This window comes from Mustela lutreola, chromosome 1 (assembly GCF_030435805.1).
Source record: "Mustela lutreola isolate mMusLut2 chromosome 1, mMusLut2.pri, whole genome shotgun sequence".
NCBI classification, from domain to species: domain Eukaryota; kingdom Metazoa; phylum Chordata; class Mammalia; order Carnivora; family Mustelidae; genus Mustela; species Mustela lutreola.
Genome location: NC_081290.1, coordinates 27,667,784 through 27,673,802, shown reverse-complemented (window position 1 = coordinate 27,673,802; position 6,019 = coordinate 27,667,784).

Here is a 6,019-nt window from a genome sequence, read left to right as displayed (position 1 = left end):
GACCAAGTGAGTTACAATTTACCCTAGTAGACATTAGAACCAGCCTCTTACACCTTGATTAGGATTGGCGCCAAAAAGGCTTCCCAAGGGCTGGGGCCCATATTCCTTGGTAGTTGGGGAGACAGTATGCAACCCCCCACTGATCCATGTCTCCACCTGGCCTGACCCACCCTTGTATCTGAGCTTTGTTACCTGGAGCTGGTTTCCAGGACTTGTTTTTAAGTAAGTCCCCTGGGGGAAGGGGAGCAGGGACAGTTTAAGGGTTAAACAACAAAGTTATTGCTTAACCTCAATGGAAGCCTCTGGCTAAAATAAAAATATAAAATAGGTCCTTACAATCTCTGCCGCTTTTCAACTTAAATCTGCCTCTCTCAAAGTCACCTTCTCTAATCACTCTCTGTAAGGTAACCTCCTTTTCTGCTCTGCTTTTGTCCTGGTTCTGTTTTCTTCATAGCACTTTTCACTATTTGCAATTATTATGTGTTGGTTTACTTATATTGTGGGTTTCTCCTCTTATAAGAGTTGAAACTCTGTGAACCATATGCTATTTACTATTGTAGCCCTGGCATCCAGCATAATACATGGAATGTTGTAGTGGCTCAACAAAGTTTTGTTGCATGGAACCACTTGGAAAACCATTTGAATATTTCCTCCTTTTGTTCAATTTTCAGAAAGAAACAGACTTTCTTGGCTGGCTCAGACTATTTGGATTATAAGGAATGGGAGCCCATTGAAGATGAAATAAAAGGGAGATTTATTATGCACACACAGGGTTCTCTCAGGAAGCTGAAGGGCAAAGGTACAGACGTGTCTTAGGAAAGAACTCAAAGCAGAAACTGGGGTGATATCAGAAACCTCTAGATTTTGCTCTACTAGCAAATTAACAAGTTAGCCTGCCACTGTTTCACAGATTGTGGCAGGAGACACAGGATTCCTGCATTAGAGAGAAAGAACAATATGTCATTCATACCAAGAGTAGTAGCCAGAGTACCAGCATCTGTGCTGGTTCCAAGCTCTGATTCCCACAGGGAGGGACGTGAAGAAAGCCAAGTGATGCTTACATGCCAGTGGGTTGTGGTACAGGCAAGAAAGCCTGAGTTAGGGGAGCCACATTTTTTGGTAATGGGTAATAAGCATACCTGACCTTGGTTTTGGGAAGACACATTATCTTTATCATACCGGATAGTAAACAAATCAGCTCTTTGTTCCAGAGAGACACATCATCTCTATATTCCAAGGCTGTTTACTGTGTAAACATTCTTGGAAAGATAATCCAGAACAAGGGCTGCCAGGGCCTCACTCACAAAATAGGCAGAAATGCAAGAGATCCAGGGAGAAATGTCTCCCACCAATCAGGTTGGTGGGGGGAGCAGGAAAAGGATGTGCTAAGCAGAAAAAACAATGGACATCCTCCATATAGACGTTTCGGGAAAATAATGGTAACTTTCAGGATGGTTCATGGAATTAGCACAGAACTTTTTATGAGTGATTTTAGGGAAATTTACAAATCTGCATAATTAGTACATAATAATAAAATAATAATAAAACCTCTACATTAGACTTGTTTTTCTTAAGAGAAACATTGAAATCAAAAGAAAAACAACAACAACAAAAAAGCAAGAAATAGATTGATATCTCTTTCTAAAAGGTAAAGAATATTTTGAAAACAATATTGTAGTTTCATAACAATTGGTATGGAGGACAATTTAAATTCCTGGCAATGACGCATTTGAAATAGTTCTTTAAAAATAGTTTCTCTCTCTCTCTCTCTTTATTTTTTTAATTTTCTGTTTCTGTTATTTAAAGAGCAGATTAGGTCAAGGTGGGTATTGTTTTGTTTTTCCTGCTTAAGGGAATGTGAACTATTTTGATACTGGGTGAATAAAATCAAAACTTGGAACATTTATAAACTATCTTTAAAAGAAATCCAAGGCAGTACTAAGGGAATTCAATGCTCTCCTCTAATTCCCTATAACCATTTCAGATATTTTTAAATTACATTTGCGTATGAATTTAAAATTCTGGCTACCCAGAATTCAATGGATAAAGAAAATTATATAGTCTTGGTAAATAAACCAGTAGTCAAGGCTTGCTGCTACTAGAGTGATCTTATTTTATGATTTCTCTCAGATCCATGAATGTAAGTGGTAGTTTGTAAATAATTGTGATTTATTTATTATTTCTTCTCTTATACTGGTTGTTACATTTGTCTTAGATCATGAAACCATAAAATATTGGGCTTAAATCACTTTAATTCTCTGCATAGAGAACTTAACACAGCAACTGAACTTAAATACTTGTTAAGGGGCGCCTGGGTGGCTCAGTCGTTAAGCATCTGCCTTTGGCTCAGGTCATGATCCCAAGGTCCTGGGAGCGAGCCCCACATTGAGCTCCCTGCTCAGCGGGAAGCCTGCTTCTCCCTCTCCCACTCTCCCTGCTTGTGTTTCCTCTCTCACTCTCTGTCTCTCTCTGTCAAAAAAAAATAAATAAAATCTTAAAAAAAATACAAACATACATACTTGTTAAATTTAGAAGATGGTCCTTAAAATAAAGGAAAGAAGAAAGACAGAAAATGGTCCTTAAATCAGGATTCAAAATCTTTGTGAAAGAGCATTTAGAAACAGCCTTCCCTCTAACTCAGTGTGAACACTTTTTCTTTGTTTGTCTCTGAAATTTCAGAAAGATAATTCCTTTGCCCCCTGATTTCTCCCATTTCTAACCCAAGAGAAAAATCAAACCTACTCCAGGTATACTTAGCAGGAGAGCTAATCTGTAGTAGCAAATCTAATTGGGACAGATTACACATTGTTCGTGTGACAAAATGTGTCCTTACACTGGGGAAATAACTCAGTCAACTAAGGGTTTGTTAGAAACTACATGCAGGACACTAAGCTTATTTACTGAGAAGAGTGAGGAAAGTACAGACAACAACAACAGAACCTCCTTTTTTTATTGTACTCATTCAGAACATTAAATGCCATTCACCTACTGCCAGGATGGCAAAACGTAGCTACTATTTGGATAAAGGAGTATGCTATTTAAAGCGTGGGACTGCTTGTGACTAGAGCATGGTTAAGTACAGAAATGGAGACCAAGCATGGAGAGACTTTTTTTTTTTTAGCAGTTGGCAGAGTAATTGTGTGTCCAATCTAATAAAAAAAAAAATTAGGTTTTAATTTTGTGTATCTTCTTACATTTAGTTGTTCTAAGAATTCATTTTTCCTTTATTTTACAAAAGTACCATTCTCTTACAATTTGGAAGTAAAAATAAGAAAACTGGTCCTTATGCAAATCGATTCAGAAGCTATTTCAGTATAGAGCACTATAAAGCCATCTATTATTACTACTACCAATAAGTGGTCCCTGAGCTCTACATCATATGATGTGATTATAGATCTCCTTACTAAATAATCTACATGTATTGACTGTTAGGTGTATACTGAGAACACAAAATATTGGATTCTCATATGAAGTTGACATGCTAGCCATTACCCCTCGGTCTATAGTCCCTTCTTGGAAATGTTCTAAGATCCTGGTCACTTCTGAGAGCTAGCCTCAGCTTCTTCTACCACAGGGGACTGATATTAGTTAGCCTAAATAATATGTGAGTCTAACATTATGTCACCCAAGAATCTGGAATTGAAACACTGAGAGACTGAGTGATTAGGTCACAGTTGGGTGTATGAGCTGACATGTCAACAGTTGTTACAACACCAAACCACATGTTAACTGATGTTATGAAGGAAACAGAAGCCATGAGTAAGCAGAAATTCTGTGAAGGGAATAAGGGGAATGAGAAACTGGCAAAGGTGCAAGAAGCAGAAAAGAGAGGGATCTTACTAAAATATAAATCAGGTCGTATCACTTTTTGGCTCAAAATCTTCCCTTTTCTTCTTTTTTTCTTTTTAAAAATAAAGGTTTTATTTATTTGACACAGAGAGAGAGACATCGAGAGAGGGAATACAAGCAGGGGGGTGGGAGAGGGAGAAGTAGGCTTCCCAGTGAGCAGAGCTCCCAGGACCCTGGGATCAGGACCTGAGCTGAAGGCAGACACTTAAAGCTTAAGGACTGAGCCACCCAGGTGCCCCTCCCTTTTCTTCTCATTTTAGAGTAAAAGTCAAAGTCTTTACAATGACCTGCGATGCTCTATGGAATCTTTACTCCATCCCCCTGACTTCATCTCCTATGATTCTCCCCCTCATTCATTCCAGTTTAGCCACACAGACCTTGTTTTTCCTCGAAGCCAGAACATTATGGCCTCAGGGCCTTTGCACTTGCCATTCTGTTCTATTTCATGTTCTCCCCCAGTTACCTGCATGTCTTGTTCTCTCACCTCCTTCAGACCTTTGCTCAAGCGTCATCTTCTCAGTGACACTTTCCCTGACTACTCTGTTTAAAACTGCAATCCTGTCCTCACCCACAGCCTTAATCCTCTTTCCCTAATTCATTTTTCTCCATAGCACTGCTATCATATGACCCACTATACATCGTACTTATGTGTTTATTATCTGTCACCCATCCTTTAAGGGTGATTTCCTCTTGGGGTTGGTGGGGAGGTGGGCTTGCCCCTGCCTGCCTTTCTTCCAATTATCATCATTTTTATTGAGATGATTCAAGCAGTTTTCTGTTCTTCGCGACCAACAAATCAAGATTAAGATAACTACCTATCCCTGAAGGCCCATCTCAAATCACACTCCTTTTGGGGAAAATTTTATTATCCTAGCCAGAAGGAGTAAATTTCCATTCCCCTAATACTCTTTTTTGTTTTTTAAATCATAGGAGAAAAAAATCAGAGGGGAAAAAAAAAACACACGAGAAAGCCCTTGTATTCTGTCTTCTATATGGCTCACATGACTTTTCACGTGCTGTTTGTATGTACAGTTACCTATGTACATCTCATCTCCTCAAACGGATAATAAGCTGCTGTAGAACAAGGAGCACATTCCTTATGATTTTTTATCATCTCTGACCGCAAACAGTGTACCTTGAACTAGGAACAATGACCAAATGAACAAATTTTAACACAGCACGTGGTAGTCCCTTATATGAACATGTCCTCTCAGAGTTATGCTTCACAGAACACACCAGAATAAATCTCAGATCAAGTAAAAGAGTTGAATGTACGAACTGTAAGGAACTATAAGAAAAAAAGAAGTGATATTTATACCCTTTGCTTACAGGTCAGAAAAAGGACTGTCTGAAATTTACTCATTTCGACTAGACGGACCCAATAAAAGTAAGCCTGAAGCCCTCTCGCACATCCTTTTGGACGCATTTTCTTTTTTTTTCCTGCCCTTTTTTCTCCTGCCCATATTCTCTGTTCCTGGTACTAATCCTGGCTGGTGCCACTGCGAGGCTGGCCCTTTAAGGGATGATTGAATGTTCTTGGCCAAACCTAAGGCTCCAGAATCAAGCCCATTGCCACAGTCATGTAGAAGATCTGACAACTGTGTAATTGTGTCTAGTGAGCACATAAGCTTCAGTGTGAAGGTGGTGGCCTTGGTTAGTCTGCTGACTAAGTGTGGGAGGAGTTGTTTTTTCTGCCTGTATTCTAACAGGCCATGCCCACTCTTGAGGGGACCTTGTGCAAACTTATGATGTAGCTGTGAAGGCATCTGAGGTGAAGAAGTACAAAAGCATCTTTTTTTTTTTTTAAAGATTTTATTTATTTACTTGAGAGAGAGAGGGCGGGGGAGGGAGAACACAAAGGGAGAGTGAGAAGGCAAAACACACTCCCCACTGAACAGAGAGCCAGATGCAGGTCTCAATCCCAGGACCCCAGGACCATGATCTGAGCCAAAGGCAGATGCCCAACCAGCTGAGCCACCCAGGAGCCCCTAAGGTATCTCTTTATTCTGGATATTGGAGAGGTTGGAGAAATTCATGGCCTTCCATGCAGCCTGCAATCCCATCTTTGAAAACAAGACCAATTTCCAGGCTCTCCCATTATCTACAAACCCTGCCAGGATGGTCCTGGGAAACCCCATGATCTGTCCCACTGCTAGTGTACAGCAAAATG